The 18,017-nt window shown below is 38.3% G+C and overlaps 1 long non-coding RNA gene across 2 annotated transcripts; it reads left to right on the top strand.

Annotated features, from left to right (window-relative positions):
• Positions 1-13,409: 13,409 nt before the first annotated feature.
• Positions 13,410-16,611, top strand: LOC136218446 (uncharacterized). Of its 2 annotated transcripts, XR_010683796.1 has the most exons (5): positions 13,410-13,676; positions 14,494-14,572; positions 14,682-14,722; positions 15,240-15,281; positions 16,429-16,611. It is a non-coding gene; the product is annotated as an uncharacterized lncRNA (long non-coding RNA). The 2 variants fall into 2 exon arrangements; XR_010683795.1 differs by having other exon boundaries at positions 13,423-13,676; positions 14,682-16,611.
• Positions 16,612-18,017: the final 1,406 nt, after the last annotated feature.

Below are 18,017 nucleotides of genomic sequence, written 5' to 3'. Positions count from 1 at the left end.
CATTCACACAGGGCTCCTCCTCGACAACACCCATCACCGTATCTTTCCATGAAATTCTCCCCATTCCAAGATCAGAATTAAACTCATTTGCCAAATCTCCAATTGGAATAGGAGACACATCCCCACCAACCCGGGTCTCGAAGGAAGCCTCTTTCCCCTTAACCATACCACCCCTATAATCTCCTACCCTACCCGAATCCCCGACACCCGCCTGGATCCGACCCGCATCTGCTATCCCCACTGCGCTAGCCTCGGCCTGCGCAAAACCCACCCTACCCGATACCCCACCGGCCGCCTGGATCAATCCAGCGCCTAACCCCATCCCCACATCCGCGTAACTCCCTACCATGCCACCTGCCTGCTTCACCCCCTATCTCCTCCTTCACTCCCAACCCCCGCGCCACCCGCCTGCTTCGCCCCTTGCGCTCGCCCCTCGCCCCTCGCCCCCTACCACACCGAGCGGTGGCATAAATCCCCACACCCCGCCATCGATCCACCACCCCCCTTCCCCAATTCCTTCGATCTCTCTCTTCTCCCATCTCTTTCCCATTCTGAGCCGCACTCACCCTCATCGCCCGAAACCCCCTCCCGATCCGCCCTACCCCGCATCCCACCCTCACCAGACGCCGCCCCCCTTTCCCTAGATCTCTCTCTCACCCTCTTGTCTCTCACCATGAAACCCTAGCAGAGCTTTTTTCTCTCAATTTTTTTTTTTGAGTTATAAGTATATTTTCTATTTTCCAAACTCAACCAATCTCACAAAATTAGACTAAGCTTATTTGCATTTTGCTACAAAGTATTATTGTAAAATAACAATAAAATACTTCTAATTTTTAGAAGGTAAATTATACTCATGGTCATTGAACTTTGCCAATTTTTACAATATGATCGTTGATTCTCAAAATGCAATATAAAAGTCACTGGATTTTTTATTAAATTACATCCATGGCCGCTGTTACCATTGACCCATATTTTTTTTACCTTAACTCTCTTTTCAACATGTTAACTTTCCTCTCCTTATTTTATCCCTCCATTCATTTTTCTTTCAAATTTTTGTCTCTTTTTTTCTCTTATATATATTTTTCACTCTCTCTTCCATCCTAAAAAATTATAAAGGACAATTCGGTGGAGAATCTCTTATCTTTTTTAGATCAACCAACTAGAGTTGTCGACTACATAAATGGTTAGATTAGGACAAAGAGCAAAATGGGAAAGCTGAGCTCATATATGCAACCAACTAGCAGGAGTTGTTGAAGTGGGTAATAAAAAAATATGAGGTAATTGTACATATTTCATTTCACTTAGCTTTTATTTTAAAAAAATAAATTGATTCTTTCTTGTATAGTTTTTGAAAGAGGGTAAGTCATGAATTAATCATTAATATAAACTGTAGACACTGGAGTCGGAACCCTATGATGATATCCAACAAAGAGGGGATCAATGGAAGTGTTTTGGAATACATTTGAATGAAAGTAAAAAAAAGTCATAGAAAAGGTCAAACTGTCCAAGGTAAAAGTCAACATTATTATTGGAGTCAAGTTAGGTCCCAAATATCAAATAATATCATTTTACTCTTTATGAGCTTTCCAACGCCATATGGCACGTCTAAATCAGAGGTCCAACGGAAAAGTTATGACTTACGGAAGTTTCGGTCAAGCTCGAGGTTTAACCTAAAAGTTGACTTTTTATACGGTTAAAATTAGCTCTGAAGGTCTTATAGAGTAGTGTTCTTCTGGTCTTAAGGGTTTCAACGCAATTAACCGTGCATGATTCCGACATTAGATGAGAAAGTTATGACCTAACAAAGATTTCTGGTGGTTCGGGCCCTATCGGGACTACACCCTGCCGCGGCAGGGTATGTCCTGGGGGCACCCTGCCACGGCAGGGTATGTGCAATTGTGATAAAATTCGAATTCTAAATTCCTCACTCATCTCAAACTTATCTAATTAGCTTACTGATCAGAATATCAGGGAAAACCAATCTATATTCGGTTATGGATTGATTTTAGGAGTTTTAATAGGATTTAACTTCATTTAATTGGATTTAAATATCTTTTATTCTCCTATAAATAGATAAGAACGAATTAGGGTTAAGGTTAGCTACAATTAAACACCTCTTAGCCTTCCTCTTTCTAGGTCTAAACTTCTTTAAGTTAGAAACATGGAATTTGAGAGAAAATTAGGGTCCTAAGGTGAGAAATCTTAGATTGAGCGACCAAAATCTAGTCTTTAGGTTGATTTAATATTTCAATTGTGTCCTCACACTTCCATTGAGAATCCTCGGTTCCAGAAAGGTAAATTCTGAGGGTAATCCACGACTTTAGAATCGATTTTGTACGTTTTTAACATATCGGAGGCACACCTTGCCACGGCAGAGTGCACGCTGCCACGGCAGAGTGCACGCTGCCACGGCAGAGTGCGCTGCCTGCCACGGCAGAGTGCGCCCTGCCACGGTAGAGTGCACCTTGCCATGGCAGGGTGCTGCGCAGAATGGGCCAAATCTCTCATGTTCGCCCGTTTTGTAATTTTCACCGAGCGTTTTTCATTGTACTGACTTTTTAATGTTCCTTGAGTGTCTTAAAACCTCTGTAATATATTAAATATCATTTTTGTCAATTTTAGTGGATAAAATCGCTTTTAAATAATGTTCCTTTCTATTTTAATGATCTTCAAGTGTTAACTCAAGTATGTTGTGGTCATTCAATGTTTTACCATTATATATGTGCTGGAAGTTTACTAATGTGTTTATTTTGGTTGAGTTAAGGGATAAACCGAAGTTTGTGGTGCAGAATTTATCTCGTAGACGGGACCTTGCCATGGCAGGGTGTGCCCTTAGAGGCACGCTGCCACGGCAGGCAATGACCAGAATATGGACTTTTTCCTTGTTCTTACTTGTTTGATATTGTTAATTGATTTTATGTGCAGCCAAGTTTATTTCAACAACGTCAAAAGGGAAAGAATGCTCGGGAATGCCCGAGTTTGTTTGTAAATGTCAATTTCATTTTGTTTTGGTAATTGTGTGTATGAGTTCATCTTTTTTGCCTACTTTAAATCTCTAATTAAAACAGATTTACAACCTTTGTGAAAATTCACACATATCACACATACCTCACGAATTTAAAAAGCTTAAAAGAGTTATTAATAGCCTGATTGTATTTAGAAATGCTAAGTAGGAGGCCAGTGGGTTCACCGGGCGATTTTGGGGGTGCTTAATGTTTCATTTCGAGGAGATATTAACCTTCCCCAAGCGTACCTAACTTCCCGAACCCACTTGCTTCCCGCAAGGAATCTCAGTAACATTCTCGGACCTAAAATCCGGGTGGCGACTCTTTCTCCGACACCGGCCCTGCCGAGCTAGTCGTTTTCTCTAGTGGACCTCGAGTCCAAACAGCACCGTAGTAGTCATGACGGACCTTCCGCGGGTGAAAGCTCGTCGAGGTAGGCTTCGTCTACAGTGGCGACTCTGCTGGGGATAAAGAGAAGTTGATTCCGAAAAGCAATTTCTTCTGTACTTTTTGAACTATTCTTACTCTCTTTTAAGTTCGCATAGCATTTGCATACAAAAGAAAACCTTTTGGGCAATTCTCACGAAAGTTCTCCAAGAATCCATTCGATACTTGGGGCCTACCTAGTGTCAATGCCCCCTTGTAAAAAGTTTTGGACTATTCTAACTCCATTCGAAAGGAATAGTTTGATCTTTTTGCAATGGTCCCCATGTCTCAACCAAACCTCATGTAATGGCTTTAGTTACTTCCCTTAGGATAAAGCATGACCCTAATAATGATTTTGATTTTCCATTGTATTTTGGCCTTTTGTTTGTCTTTTGTTATAGCCTATGACATACCTGAAGTTTCATACCTCTTTCATAGAGATTTTACCTCTTTGTTCAAACCCGAAAGAAGGAGCAAAATTCTAATCTAGCATGACCTATTCTGAAAGGAACTAAGTAGTCTCTTTAACCATGACTTGTACTAGACCCAAAAATTTCATGTTTCCCAAAAAGAGATTTCACCTCTTTCGTCAATAAAGGAAAAATGAAATCTAAGGTCGGTACACACCATGATTCAAAAAGACCACTTTGGCATCTTTTGTCCAAGTCATGTCATATTAGAATTCAAATTTCAGTTTGCTATAATCTATGTCAAAAGAATAGGGTTTCAAGTCTTTTAGTATAGGATGTACTACACCCAAAGTCTCTGTTTACTTAAAAGAGCTTTTCATCTCTTTCGAATCAAAACAGTAATGGAGATCAAGGTTGGTACAACCTATAGTAAACGAAACAAACATGTCATTTAAAGGTAGTACGTGTCATACTTGAAACGAGAGAAAACCCCAGTAGAGATTTCAACTCTATCCTAAGGGTACTTTCGAAATAAAGCCGACATAACCTATTTTAAAAAGACATCGACTTGTCTAGGACAACCTTTGCTATATCCAAGTTTTGGAAATCACCCTGAGGAGGCTTAAAACTCCAAATGATGAAACAGGTGAATTCTATAGACTAGATTGGTATAGTTTGTCCTAAACAAGACCCTAACCGTTAAGATAGCCCATGATGTATCCTATGGTCCCACGTGACCTAAAAAACTGATACGGTCTATCCTAAGGGCAACCTAAGGTCCAACCTTGTATGATGATTGATTTACATTGCTTTGAGAGTTATGCATGTCGTCGGTTTCGTGCATCCCCCGTTGATGCAAAACGAACCAAAGCCAAAATCCTAGGAAATGACCTGAACCAATACGTGTATGGGAGGAATAAGGTTGGAAGGAATAATGTTGTGATATGTGCTATGTGTGCTATGACTAACTGTTTGTTGGTTTTGTTTTCTTTTTCTTTCTTTCTGTAAAAATAAAAAAGGCACACACCACAAATCATGCATAAATCATACATCCATTTGTAGAACGCACAAATAGGTAGCTCCGACATTCAGCTTGTTCATGTATTAAAATCATCCAAATTCACAATGTCTAGAATGTCTCACTCATGCATCTTTTCCTTTTTCGTGTTTAGATCACAGTCATGGCACAATCTAGTGATTTAGACCATAACCTTGAGAGCAAAGTGCAAAAGAGCTTAGTGGAGTGCCTCCTGTCTGATGAGATCAAGCATGCTCTTAACATCAAAGAGGCTTTTGAGAATGATATGACTGATGAAGCAGTTGGCCGAATTAGAGAAGTAAGGAAGGAAATTCAAAACTCCAAGGGGATGGTTAGAGATCCTGACCTCCGAGAAGCAATTAAGCAAGTCCTCCCTGATATTCTTTCTTCCATTGAATTCAAGACTGAGCTAAAAAAGGTGATCCGAGAGACCCTGAATGATTCGCTGATTATTGAGACCCCCAAAGCTGCTAGTGTGGAGCCTATTTTCCAGTTCATACCACAGTTTGTTCCACCAACATCCACTCCACGAAGACCTATCGCGCATTTACCTACTCCTCAACAACAACAAGTTCCACCCAATTGGGGAAGTAAGTTTAACAGAGTTGTTCACCCTTCATCACACCCTCAGTCTGTTAAAGTGAAAAGGAAATTCTCCACTTTTACTCAACCATTGTCTGAAGTGCTCGAGATTCTACAAAGGCTTAATTTGCTCCATCCATTGCCAGCTAGTGATGCCTTAGCCTCTGTTCGAGCTAAACGTAATGGGTACTGCAATTTCCACCAAAAGCATGGTCATGAGACAAATTATTGTACTAGGTTGAAGCATGAGATTCAAGATCTTATTGACACAGGAAAGTTAAGTGATCCAAATTCATCCCACAAGTGAATCCTTCAACAATGCCTTGAACAGAGGAACTCCAAAACGAATCAAAGGGAGTTGAAGAAGAAGTTCTCGAGATTGAGGACACTAATGAAGCAGAGGCACCTAAAGCTCCTTGAAGCAGCATGAGAATGGAGGATTGCATTCTTAGTCTTTATCTTTTACCTTTGTTTTTGTTCAATAAGACGTCATGAATTACTCTTTTGATTTCAATAAAATTATGTTTTGTGCGATATTGATAATTTTGTACATTCTCATCTGCCCCACATATCAGCACTTGACATTCACTCATTTGAAACACTTCCATTGTTATCATGGCACGGGCGAAAGTCTCAAAAATATACTTATTGCTCAGAACTTAACCACTGAAGAGAGAAAATCAATGGAGTGAATTACACAAAATAAATCATGAGAAGGGTTTCCTTGGCCTTACAGTGATAAGCAAGACCTAAATTCATCAAGCGAAGAGTTCTAACCTACGTCGAGCAACAATTGATAAAGCTCAAAGAGGCGAGTAAGTAAGACGAAATCATATTGGTCTCAAGCACTAAGATTTCTGTGAGAAGGTCATCTCTAATTCCAAAAAGGACACAGTTACCTGGATACACCATTCAGATTGAAGCATGAAAAGGCAACTGATCCATAAATGATGAATGAACTTATTCCATGAGGAACGACAAGATCCAAATCCATGATGTGATAATCCAAGACTACAAAAAAGATTCCAGAAAAATTCAGGGGGCAAAGTCTAGCAATAAGAAATGAAGATGAGGCCATCCAAAGCCATCTTGGAAGAAGATCCTTCAAAATTTTAATGAGATTAAAAGTCAACGCAGTCAACTAAGTGGCTTCAGGAAAAAATGATCAATAGTGCCTCACAAGTGGCTAATCAGGCCTTCAAGAAAATCTCACTTTAGTCAAGGAAGAAAATCTGGAGTCTATCAATCATGCTCTCAGAAGTTCATATCCAACATGAAAATTTCAAGCTAAGATCAAGAGTACAGTTAAATGAAGACAAGGACGACCACAAGTTTAGGAAGACGATCACCCTCAATCAATCGTGTTCTCAGAAAGTTCATATCCAACATGGAAGTCCGTAGCCAAGATCAAGAGTGCAGTTAAGTGAAAACAGGGATGACCACAATTTTGGGAAGACAATCACCCTCAGTGAAGCCAAGAAATCCTTCTCATAAAAAATGAAAAAATGAGAAAAAATCCCGATAGGTTGAAAATCTGCAAAGGATGACCTATGCAACAATAAGGGACTTCCCCAATGAGTGAAAACCCTTAAAAGGCATTCATTTGAAAATTCTGGGAACAAAAGTGAGGAAATAAAATAGCTGAAACGTGAAAACCTGTAAAGGCGCACTTCAGTGACAGTGGTTAGGAATCTGAGCAATAAACAATTCAATGTATATTTGCCAAGTGAGTTGAACAGTTAGAAGTTGTATATACGATGAAATGTCTGAATCAATAGATATCTCACCTCAAGTGAAATTTCAAAAAAAAAAAAAAATCGAATAAATAAGATTTGAGTAAAAAAAGACTACTCCTCCATCTCTATGCTTCTTGAAGCTTGGTCTCTCTGCTCCTCTGTTGTCATTTCAAGAGACGACTTTGACTGAAGCATCTTGCATTTGTAATCATCAAGAGTAGTGAACTCCGGTCCAAACTGAGTAATATATCGAGTTCTTCACTACTCATTTGTATGCACATACCAATCAGCATAGCGAGTGACAATGGTTCACTCCCAACGGTGGTGTTCCACAATATAAATGCAAATGAGGCCTCACCTAAAGTTTTTCACAGGCATCCACCCACTTGAAACTCTGGTTAGCACCCAAACTGCAATCTTCATCAAGGGTACATCTGCATGACCCGATCATCCTTCAGCCCATTCAGAAGGCATCTCCACTGGTCAAAAGACTGAGAACCAACTCACATTTGATGCTGAGTATAGGAATCAACAAAGAAATGGATATTGGGACCATGCACTTTAAACTATCCAAATTCTCTCGCATCAAGGAAAATAAAGAAAATGTTGGATTGAAAACCTCAAAAGAGGCAATCCAGGCAAAAGGAGAGATAGAGAAAAAACTGTGAGATGTTAAAAAGCTTAATTGAAAACCCATATGGGCAGTTCAGGCAAAAGGAGAGATAGAGAACAATAGAGAGATCCCGCTGAGTTGAAAACCCGAAAAGGGCGACTTAGGCAAAAATTAGGGAAAAACGAACATATCAACACTTTCAACACCTTACGGCACGAGCTGACGATAGCCATGCACCACCTGTGTCCGCGTTCCCCTGAAAAAAAAAGATATGAGCCTCATCAAGCTGAAACCTCACCCCTAGAGCTTCTCATGTCAGACCTATCTATCCTCATCAAGCTGAAATCTTGCCCCCAGAACTTCTCATGTCAGACTTATCTATCATCATCATTTGCAGACAGTATAAGCTCTCACAAAATGGGCATATCGTCAAAACATCATCCATTGATCCTAAAGACGCCCCATCTCTCGAGTCTGGAAAAGAGAATCTATAAAATCATTTCATCCATTCATGCATAATCTTCACACATGTACCAATGTAACAACACAGAGTAAAATGCACGTCTAGCACACACATTCATTCACACACTCATGCATACATGCATACATTAGGCTACATACGCATCACTACACATTTGTCATTTGATTTGATGTCAACTCGACGAGAAAATGGGCATCTTGCTTTATTGCAGGGAATACCTGAAACTCCAGGGATTGTCACCAAAACAACATCTTCTGAAGCAAGAGAATCCAGGGGCATTGAGTGAGAAAATTTAGTCCTAAGCAAAACAACAGAATTGTCAATAGACAGAAAAATTTCTCAATAGCAGCCTGAAGAAAGAGTCAGCCCATGAGAAGAATTCCAATAATTCAACAAAGCCAGATGGCTCCTGAAGGGAGAGTGGGGTTTTATCTTCTGCAGATCAGATGGCTTCTGAAGGAAGAGTTGGGTCACAGAAAAATTATCATCGATAATTCAACAAAGCCAGATGGCTCCTGAAGGGAGAGTGGGTTTTGTCTTCTGCAGATCAGATGGCTTCTGAAGGAAGAGTTGGGTCGCAGAAAAGATTATCATCAATTAAACAAGGCCAGATGGCTCCTAAAAGGAGAGTGGGGTTTTGTATTCTGCAGATCAGATGGCTTCCGAAGGAAGAGTTGGGTCACAGAAAAATTATCATCGATAATTCAACAAAGCCAGATGGCTCCTGAAGGGAGAGTGGGGTTTTGTCTTCTGCAGATCAGATGGCTTCTGAAGGAAGAGTTGGGTCGCAGAAAAGATTATCATCAATTAAACAAGGCCAGATGGCTCCTGAAGGGAGAGTGGGGTTTTTTCCTCTGCAGATCAAATGGCTTCCGAAGGAAGAGTTGGGTCACAGAAAAATTATCATCAATTCAACAAAGCCAAATGGCTCCTGAAGGGAGAGTGGGGTTTTGTAGCTCACAAGTGGATTATTTGACAAGAATAATCAACTTTTGGGACAGGTCGTTGAAGACACCTATAACATAGGATCGTTGAAGACATCCGTAATTATAGGTCGTTGAAGACACCTACAACCCAGGATCGTTGAAGACATCCGCAACTACAGGTCGTTGAAGACACCTACAACCCAGGATCGTTGAAGACATCCGCAATTACAGGTCGTTAAAGACACCTACAACCCAGGATCGTTGAAGACATCCGTAACTACAGGTCGTTGAAGACACCTACAACCCAGGATCATTGAAGACATCCGCAACTATATATCGTTGAAGACACCTACAACCCAAGATCGTTGAAGACATTCACAACTACAGGTCGTTGAACAGACCTACAATCTGAGATCGCTGAGATCAACCACTATAGGTCGTTGAATACACCTACAACCCAGGATCGTTGAAGACATCCACAACTACAGGTCGTTGAAGAGACCTACAATCTGAGATCGCTGAGATCAACCGCAACAGTTCGTTGAAGAGACCTACAATCTAGGATTGCTTAAGAGATCCACAATAACAGGTCGTTGAAGAGACCATAATCTAGGATCACACAAGAGATCCACAACCATAACAGGTCGTTGAAGAGACCTACAAATCAGAGATCGTTCAAGAGATCCACAACAACAGGTCGTTGAAGAGACCTAGAATCTGAGATCGCTGAAGAGATCAATAATCAGATATCCATTTGCTCCCAGTCGTTTAAGAGACTGGATCGATGAATCAATCACAACATCCTCCAACTCCAGATGAGTATTTACTTTATCACACTTTGTTCCATTACACTCATTTTCTTTCTACATCTTCAAAGTAGGGGCAAAAACCGTTTTTCTCAAAACATCTACTTTGAATTCAGTTTTCTAAAAATGCACACAACTCACAGTGCATGATAAAGTAGGGGCAACTATAGACACTGGAGTCGTAGCCCTGTGATGAAAACCTTTTAAAGATGATTGGAAATATGATCAGAAATGGATCACAGAAAAATCTCTCGTTAGAAAGTCAAAGTCAACCCTTTTCTATCCAAAACCAAAATTTTAAAAGAGCTAAAATGAGTTTTAGGATATCTTAGTGGGTCGTTTCTCCCGAGAGTGTCGTAACGCACTTTCCCGGGCTCAATTCGGAGGTCTAACAAATAAGTTATGACCAAATGAAGTTTCAGATGAAACCCGGGATGAAGATGGACAATAATCTTAGTTCGGGTAATTTTTAACCATAGGTTGTTGGGTATTAAAATGTCCGTCTCGTCAAGACGAGTCCAACGAAATAAAAATCGTCGAAATCGGAGCTCGTTAAGGACAGTTTCAGACCTAAAATACGTTTGAGACCGGAGGGTGCCACGTGTCGGCGCGTGATTGGCACGCACCTGACACGTGGCAGCGGGTCAGTTCTGACGCGCGCGTCAGCTACTGTCCCACCTTTATCTTTAATTTAATTTAAAAAAAAACCTTGTTAATTAGGTTGCGGCGCAACCTTTAGGGCTTGATTGGATGAAGGGTAGGGAAGGGTTAATAAAGGAAGGGTAGAGAATGGTAGGGAAAGGTAAGGAAAGGGAAGGAATGGGAAGGAAGGGTAATTTCTAATCTTTCCAAACCCACCAAATTGGAGGGTTCAAAATTGGATGCAATTTGTTAAAAAGAAACCCTTCAAAACCCCCCTAAACCCTTACCCTCCTAATTTTTTTGTGTTCCAAACATAGGTTTGTAGAAACCCTTACTAACCCTTCCTCCTCCCAAACAAGGGTTTCTATCAACCCTTACTAACCATTCCCTTACTAACCCCTCTAAACTCTCCATCCAATCAAACCCTTAAAGAAAAGGGTTGAAAATCCCTTTTAGTCCCTGTCTCATTTCATTAATTCCAAAACTGACCCCGAACCCTAATTAAAATCCATAAATAGCAGCTCTTTAGACCAGTATAGGGAGACGAAAATAGGACGAAAATACACTGGGAGATAGCCGAAATTCTACCAAACCACTCCAAATAAATTCTAGTTTTTAGCGTTCATCACCCGTGTTCCATATTTGTGATTTTTCCAATCATCCTACAACCTAGGTAAAGGTTTCTGAGGGAAAATTTTTGTCTATTATTTAATATTTGGTACTCTGAAATATAGATTGTTCTTCCCCTTTCTGATTTTATTTTTCATTGTTGATTTTTATTGTCAATAGGCTATCAAATATATTTTCTTTATATATTTGATCCTTAAATTGATTTAATTTAACCATAAAGCAATGATTTACCAGTTAAATCATTTGTTTTGAGCCTTTTTATTTATTTCAATCAACCTCCTCTTTCTTTATATACTTTTATTCTTTCTGATATTAATAATATTACAAGTTAATATTATTGATCTAATTGGTTCTTTTCGTTCATAACAATGATTTGGGATAAACGAATCAACTCGAGATAAATTTTATCTCACGATCGTTTAGACACCAATAGTTATAATAAAACTTTCTTTTCTATTTCTTTGATTCCTAACTAATAATTTTTTATTTATTCGTTTTAGTCCCTAATTTAGAACTTCTTGTTTTATTCGTTCTAATCCCTAATTTAGAACTTTTCGTTTTATTCACTCTAGTCCCTAATTTAGAACTTTTACTTTTATTCATTCTAGTCCCTATTTTGGAACTTTATATTTTATTCACTTTGGTCCTTAATTTAAAGTTTTCCACTTTCTTTCAATTAGGCCCTTAAATAAACTTTTTAAGTTTATTCAATTTAGTCCTTTGTCCATTTTTACACCATAACTAATTGTACAACTATGTTATTTGATTCTAATCTTTTATTTTGGTTGATATGAGTATGGAGAAACATTATTTTGGTGCGGATTGAAGACCCGGGAATGCCCGGATGTGATTGTATTTAATTTTGTACATATTTCATTGCTTTTAGGGTTGTAATATTTTCTTTATTTTCTTTTGTATACAATTGTGCAATATGACATGAAACAAAAATGATTTTTTCCAAACAAATCACATTCAAAACGAATTTAAAAAGCTTAAAAGAGTTATTAATAGCTTGATTGTATTTAGAAATGCTAAGTAGGAGGCCGGTGGGTTCACCGGGCGATTTTGGGGTGCTTAATATTTCCTTTCGAGGAGATATTAACCTTCCCCAAGCGTACCTAACTTCCCGAACCCACTTGCTTCCCGCAAGGAATCTCAGTAACATTCTCGGACCTAAAATCCAGGTGGCGACTCTTTCTCCGAAACCGGCCCTGCCGAGCTAGTCGTTTTCTCTAGTGGACCTCGAGTCCAAACAACACCGTAGTAGTCATGGCAGACCTCCCGTGGGTGAAAGCTCGTCGAGGTAGGCTTCGTCTACAAATATTAAGGGCAAAGTATGAAAAAAATACTTGTGGTTTACCTTATTTGCAAATAGAGGTCCGTGGTTTAAAAGTTTGCAAATAGAGGTATGTGGTATGTTTTTTTTACAAAACAAAGTATTTAAAATTAAACTTTTAAGTAATCGATGACAATAAGAGCATTTTTTTAAATTTTTTTCAATTATATTTATATATTAACAAAACATATGTCCCAAAATCAAATTGCAACTGTGTAAAATGAACTTAAATATCAATTTAATTCATAAATTGCCAGATTAGTAAAAAAAACGTAAAATTCCACCATACTATTCATGGTTTCGATTTAGAAAGTTGTTTTTTTCGAGGGTTATATTTTGTTAATATGTAAGTATAATTTTTGTTAAGATAAAAATGTCTTTGTATGTAATTAGAACTTAAATGTGTAATTGTAATACTTTGTTTTGTAAATAAAACATACCATAAACCACTATGTCATTTTCTCTTTCACATGACACAAGATACATGACAGACATTTGTTTTCGTGTCGTTTGATATATTTTCGTGACAGTATTTTGAAATTCTGTCATCTCAAAGCTTAATTAAAAACGCGCTCGATTCTCATACGACGCTACGATTATAGTCTTCTGTCATCGCAAAGAAACACGATTTTAATTGAAAAGTCACTTAACCATCAGATGACACTTATTAAATTGAACTGTCATTGTTGCTAGTAAACAAAAATCTAAAATTTTCTAACTTTCGCGGCGGAGCAAAAAGTATCAAAAATTGAACGTGCGCCCAAAACTCCAAATATACGATTTTACCCCTTTTCTCTCTTTAGGTTATTCTCTCCTCTTTCATTCTTCATTGTCTCTCTCAGAAAACCTAAAAATATCGATATCTTCGCTATAAACCTCATTCGCCTTCCATCTCTCCTCTCTATCAATTTCTTCAGGCTATGGGTTTATGTTAGACATGACCATGGTACCAGCTAGTGAAGGCAGTTCGAGCATCTTCTTCTTCCGCCAAGAAACATAAGCGATCTGAAATCAAAAAGTGGAACGTTGCTCTTTGGGCCTGAGGTTTGTTCCTAGACCTCTAATACCTTTTCCATTTAGCTATGTTGGTGGTATGACCACGCTTTTTTAAAACCCTAACCTTAATTTATTGAATTTGGGGGTTTTGTTTATAATTATTGTTGATTGATTTGTCCATATGGGCACCGTTCTATACAAACAGGTCTTGATTCCTTTCTATTTAATTGTTCAAATTTCTTTTTTCTTGCCGTTGATTTTGATGATTTTATTTTATATTCGGGAATTTGTTGTACGTTAATTGTAGAACTTCATCAGGGCTTTGGATTCTTGTGCTACTCATGTGTTCCTGATAATAATCATGATCGCTTGATTTTGTGGATACTTGATGAATCTATTTTTCGTATCTTGTTTATTCTAGAAATTAACAACGTTTCAGAAATGAATGGTCATGGTTAGATGATATTCCCGTCGATTGAACCTACTATTAAGATATTTTATGATATAAAAACGGTTTAAGAAACTTTTTCTGTTTCCAAATGGCAATACATAGATTACGTGCATAGGTTTATGTCTGTTGTAAATTAAAACTGCTAGATATGGCAGGCTGAAAATTGATTGTTGTACATAGATATGTTGGGGTTGTCAGTTTCAAGTTTTCCTTGTCGAGTTGCTTTTAATTGGCATGCTAAGCAAATTCCTTGTTCTTGGAGATCCTAGCTGTTGGCAATTGGAATATTATCTACTTTCTGGATGCCTCAAATGCTAAATTTGGTTTTGATTTTTGATTTTTGGTATAAATTTGCTATAATCACTTGACACTGCTCTATCCCTTTTCTTTTGATTGTCTTTTGAATATATGCAGGAGATCCTTGATGAACTCGCACAGATTGATGTGGTAGTGAATTTTAAATGCACTTAGGATTTTTTCATAAAGCAAGAAGGTAACAAGTTTGGCCACTTTCATAAATCATTTAAAAATTGATTTTTTTTCTATTGCAAGTCCTGCTATTGCCTTACATGCTCAACAAAAATTCTCTATTGTCATTGCAGAAGGTCCCTAGAAAGATAAGTTGGTAGCCTGCGCTGAATAGGTAAATTGTAATCCATGTGTTCATACATACAGCATAATTTTTAGTGTATTAGTAATTTCCTTGGTGAAATCAATCTCCCTGTCGGGAGATTGTTTGGAGGGAGCCATTAGCATAATTTGTCCGAATTCTTATGGGGTATTTGCAAACACCCATTTTATTTGAGTTGCTACCTCAGACTCCTAGAATAAGTCTCCATTGGAGCGCTTTTTCATCAAAGCAATGTGAGCCCCCTATTTAGATTTCCATTGGGTAATCATGAGTTTGTGAGGTTATGCTTGATGCTTACTGCGAATTTCAATCATTGATTAGTCTGCAAATGTTATTTCTCCCTTGTTCTGTTTCCCTTTAATGTCTCAGAATTTACTAGCATAAGTTCTGAACCAATATTGCCATACAGATCGAACGAGAAATCAGAATAAGTTATGTGGCATATGATGATGGTTGTAAACAAAGCAGCAAACCATCTTTGGGGTAGTGAATTTTACTTGTATCTTTCTGGTTTTATTCAACTTTGCAGGTTTGAAATTCAGGATGCACGAATTAATAATTCAGGATGCAGGTTTGAAATTTTGCTTGTATCTTTCTGCTACCAATTAATAATTATATTAATAATAGTTGTTGGTAGAGTTATACATGTGAATAAGATCTTCGACATTAGCAGTACTTGTGAAATTGAAATGGATGTTCTTACTTTGAGTTCTATTGGTGCTGCTTTTTAAATATTTATTCTGTTTTAGTTTGCCTTTTTATATAATGAACACCAAATTCCACAATTAGTAATTGTGTTGATGTTGTTCCATGATGATTTGTATGCCATTTTTTTCTCTATGAGAGATAAGGTACCAAAAATAGGTCTATGGTTTTTGGAAAGTATCAATTTAGGCTCCACGTACAAAATAGCACCAATATAGGCTTCAAGTTTAATAAAGGGTATCAATTTAGGCACCGTGAACGGATTAGACATGTCATTCCTATTACTCAGTTAAGTTCTGATTTCTCCCTCCACGTACAATTGACAACACTTAACGGAGTAATATCAATGACGTGTCTCGTTCCGTTATCGAGGCCTAAATGGGTACCTTTTTAAACGTTAAGCCTATATTGATGCTATTTTATACGTGAAGTCTAAATTGGTACTCTTTTTAAACGTTAAGCCTATATTGATGCTATTTTGTACGTGAAGTCTAAATTGATACCCTTTTTAGACGTTAAGCTTATATTGATGTAATACAATTAGTGCAATGTGGAATCTTAATTGGGTTTGTGGTATAGGACAAAGCTGGACATTAGAGAATTAGCATTATTCCAATTTAGAAGTTAATTAAGTATGAATTAGCATTATTCCAATTTCAAAACATTTCAACATTTTGGAATTCTTTAATGATGCAAAGTTAGCTTTCAAGAGTTAATGCGTTCTATATAAGTTTATCTATTAAGATCATCTAATATTTTTAACTTTATTTGTCTCCTCTCGGACTCAACAGAAAATATCTCTCTATGGTAGGAATTACTTTATTTTCAATAAACTGCAGATTATGTGCTATCAGAATTTCATGCATCTCTAGTGAGCCGTTTCTTTTACCCTCATTTTATGTCAATATGAATTACATGTAATGGCCCAAATTAGGCTACTAAAGTGTGTGGCATAATAGATGCACTTGGCATTAAGATCAGCACTCAATTAACTTGTGTATCTTATGTTGCAGGGAGCAAATGGATGGAAGGAAACATGCAAAGAATGGGCATAACAAGTCAAGAGATTCAAGGTTTAGGTGTTAGACTTCTTATATAGTTAAATGTTAGTTTTGTAACGAGAAACCTTTGGTTAGGATTGTGATATTCACATATGTACAAGTTTATTGTTATATATAAAGGTTATTTGCACATTATTTGCAATCTACTTTGATTATATATACAGGTTCATGGAAGAGGTAAAAACCAAAAAAAAAAAACAATGACAAAATTCTTATAAGAAAATGTCATCTTACTTTCTATCTAACGATACAGAACTGATAACAAACTGCCATACTAATTATGTTCCAATGATAGAATTTAATATAAATTATATCATGTGAATTACGTTATGATGACAGTCGAGAAAACAAAAACTGTCATTACATTAACATAACACCTCCATTTTAACTTAATATTTTGACAGATTATTTAAAAATGGTGTCATGAGAACATATATTCCATGACAGTTGTTATTAGATAATCCGTATATAAGTAGTGGTCAGATGATATGCCGCTATTTGGTCGCTGTCATGTGAGGCTATTACGGATGACAGAACGTGACCGTCATCTGAAGCATCAACAGACAGCAGCGAGCCATGTGACAGATTTATATCGTTCGAGACGACGGTTTTTAACCGTCGTCTGAAGAGGGTTTTGGCGTAGTGAACCTTTATTTGTGAACTTTTAAACCACATGCCTCTGTTTGTAAATTTGGTAAACCACAAGCATTTTTTTTTATACTTTTCCTAAATATTAATGTAATATGTTTTACTGTTCCTATTGTGAACGCTCCTCCTTTTGAGAGGTCTCAAACACCGGCGGCTTCCCTTTACCAACTTTGATTCCTTTTCTTCTTAGTATTAGATTCTCACCAACCATGGAAGCAGCACTGCAAAACCTCACAATTACCGAAGATGGATTCGAATTTATGTATACGGCTGAAGGCTCGACCGCGGCTGATTACAAGCTTTATATGGTTGGATTGCTAGTCACATATAGAAATTTCAATTTTCAGATTTTTAAGCATCGTATGACGAGTATCTAGAGGCCGCGCAAAGGACTATCGATCACTGAGTTGGGGGAGTAAGCTTATTTTATTTCGTTTCTTTCATCCACACGATTTGAAGTGGGTTGTTGATAATAGTCCCCTAGACTTTTGGCAATCACTTACTATTGCTACACACTCCCAAAGATGGGGAAGTTCCCTCTGAAGCCCCTGTAGACACCGAGTCGGAGGACCTGTGATGAAAACCCGTAACAAGATGGTTGGAGTGGTTGATTCCGGGAGTTTTAAAGGAAAAATATATAATAATAAAAAGACGTGAGGTCAGTAGGAGTTGCGGTCGTCGAATGGACGGCTCGCGAGTGCTCAGCGACGTGGTGTGAATGCCTAGCGGCAGCGCGGAGCGCACGCGCGACGTCCGATGGGCGCGCACGCCCGGCAGCGCGGAGCGCACGCGCGACGTCCGCTGGGCGCACACGCCCGGCAGCACGGAGCGCGCGCTCGACGATCGTTGGGCGCGCGTGCCCGACAGCGCGGGGCGCACGCCCCACGGCCGCT

Source organism: Euphorbia lathyris, chromosome 2 (genome assembly GCF_963576675.1).
Source record: "Euphorbia lathyris chromosome 2, ddEupLath1.1, whole genome shotgun sequence".
In the NCBI taxonomy this organism is placed as follows: Eukaryota; Viridiplantae; Streptophyta; class Magnoliopsida; order Malpighiales; family Euphorbiaceae; genus Euphorbia; species Euphorbia lathyris.
The sequence above is the reverse complement of the archived record's forward strand: the minus strand, read 5'-3'. Positions and strand labels throughout refer to the sequence as shown.